The following is a 2,668-nucleotide window of genomic DNA, read 5'->3' on the forward strand; positions in this document are numbered from 1 at the left end:
GCTTTTAGGAGGACCAAAAAAGAAGAGGGACAGAGGATTACGCCTTATTTGATGCTCATGTTCATGCCCATCAGAATTTTCTTCTCATAAACTCTTAACAAGAACAAAAAGAATACAATATCTTGTACCTAAACTTGAACTGGTTTGTTTAGTTGAGACAAAGGGCAAATATGGCTATTGTACTGTACAACATGGCAGCAACTCACACAGGCCCAAAACATTTAGACCTGTATTTCCCAGATCAAATGTAGACAACAAAACAACATGTTCAAAGACAAAAACACAGCAGTTCAAAAAGATTTGATTTGCAACAGTAGGGTGCTGAACAAAACCACTAAACATTGCATCCTGCAGTCACCAACAAAACAGAAGTGTTCAAAGTTATAGGATCCTCTCTCGACAGCACTCAACTCAACCATACTCAGCTTCTCATCCAGATTGTGTGTCTGCTTCTATGATAGATACCAATTCACATGTTTGCTGAAGCATTGCCGGGTTCGAAAGGGTCGGCAACAACCAGATGAATCTTCGCCTTGGTTTCTTCAGGGCTCTCTTTTTGTACTGCCTGGACACCATGGGCATGGTTGGGTCCACTGCACACAAAAAACAGCATAACCATTAATATTAGGCATTAAGCCTTGGAACATGACTAGCTAAGAAGAAACTACCAGACATGCAATGAAATACCAACTTATTTTGAGCCTAGAAATTTTGAACTCAGACACAATCACTACAGGATACTATAGTAATCAAATAACCACTGGAACGAATTATCAACTACTCCCTCCGTCCGAAAATACTAGTCATCAAAATGGATAAAAGAGGATGTATCTACACGTATATTACTCCTAGATACATCCCTTTTTATCCATTCTGATGACAAGTATTTTCGGACGGAGGGAGTACTTAGGTAGTTCCATATGGAATGTAACCACATAAAAATCATCAACAAAGAGAGGTGGAAGCCAACCACATCAAAATCAGCATCAAAGAGAAGTAAAATGAGAGGAAACTACAGGACAAAAGCACAAAAAATGGGTCTGCCACCTCAGAAACATCATCACTAACAGAGGCACACAAAAGGTGGGTAAAAGAATCAAATACCTTCTAGTGTAAGTGGACACTAGCAACTAGAAACAAGCAAGCAAGTTACATATCCGGTTGTTTAAGAGAGCCTAACCAGACACAAACCAAGTCATGATCATTAACAGAGACCATATTGCTAAGCGTCAACATGTCAACAGTAACAACTTGGCACCATATGCCAGACCACAAGCACTACTACATCGTATGAACAGTACAAGATCAAAAAGAGTTCACTTGTCAAAAAGAGTTCACTTGGAAGAAAATAACCCCCTGTCAAGCTCACTAGTACATGTGCCTGACTTTATACTTGACACATGATTAATGATACAAAGGAGCAAACAGTTATCCAATAGACCAACATAGGCAAACATAAATCTACATATAACCAACACATGTTCAGCATGAAGGTAGCAGCTCTCCAACAGTTGTTCAATCCTCAAAAAACAATGAAGAAAAAAATTCTGCTTACATGATTGATACTCCCTCTTATGTAAACTAATATAAGATCGCTTAGACCACTAAAGTAGTGATCTAAACAATCTTATATTAGTTTATAGAGGGAGTAGCATATAACACAAAAATTAGTTTCATGATTTCCACTAGGAACTTCATTTGGATCGACAAAGAGAGGAAATGGTTCTAACCTGTACAACAAGCAGACTAGTTCTGGTTGAGGCAATGCAAACACGGTGGAGGAAGCAGATGCTTGATAACAAACAGGGTGATCCAACCACTCAGGTAGGTTCCCCTGATGACACAATTACACAGGACATAAAATCATTACGCAATCTGAAACAGTTAGTTTGTAAGCAACAAAAAATATTCAAACTTGTTCAGAAGCTGAGGAAATCATGCTCAACTTAAATCTTGAAGTTCACAAATTTTTAACTAGACAAAATTGAGGAAACAAAGAACAACTCAAATCTGCTGAGATGTATGTCTGTGTGACTCAGTGGATTACCCCTCATTTTGCTAGCGCAATGGCAATGATGGCAGCGGCCTCCATGACCCAGAGAGTGAATTCCACATGAATACCAAGCAATTGAGGGACTTGATCCCCTGCAACACACACATCAGAAAGAAAGAGAGGTTAATCCCAGCTTCAGTTAAGAAAAGAGGGGAATTTGAGGAACTCACGGGAACACTTTGAAGATGTTATTATGGTAATAAATCAATTTCAGTTGCATGATCAAACACATATGAATGAGCATAACTCACACTCGCTAATAGACTTCTACAACAAATTCCTTCAATTGGCAGAACAAGAATAGTATATATGCACACTGAACAATCATCATATCCATGGAAAAAAACCCTAGATAGAACTTTCCTACCCTAGTATATATGTCAATAATTGGTTACCACATTAACAAGAGCAGTTCTAATGTATCAACTCAAAAATGCAATGCCCTTGCTTATTACCGGTGAAAAGCTTATGAAGGTTGTTGGCACCCTACAGCACTGTGGTATCCAGAACACATCTGCCATCTTCATGTACAGCCTCGGGCCGATGATGACCGACTTAGCCATTTGAAACCTACATGTACAGATTCACAATGTCATTAGTGTCCATCCAGCCACG

General features: G+C 39.0%; 1 long non-coding RNA gene across 1 annotated transcript; it reads right to left on the reverse strand.

The window, feature by feature from the left end:
- Positions 1-1,730: 1,730 nt before the first annotated feature.
- Positions 1,731-2,622, reverse strand: LOC119293302. Its single transcript, XR_005143023.1, has 3 exons — positions 2,509-2,622; positions 2,048-2,145; positions 1,731-1,834 (listed from the first exon to the last, which is right to left on the reverse strand). It is a non-coding gene; the product is annotated as an uncharacterized LOC119293302 (long non-coding RNA).
- Between the last annotated feature and the right edge of the window lie 46 nt (positions 2,623-2,668).

The sequence above is a fragment of the Triticum dicoccoides genome, chromosome 4B, assembly GCF_002162155.2.
Source record: "Triticum dicoccoides isolate Atlit2015 ecotype Zavitan chromosome 4B, WEW_v2.0, whole genome shotgun sequence".
NCBI lineage: Eukaryota > Viridiplantae > Streptophyta > Magnoliopsida > Poales > Poaceae > Triticum > Triticum dicoccoides.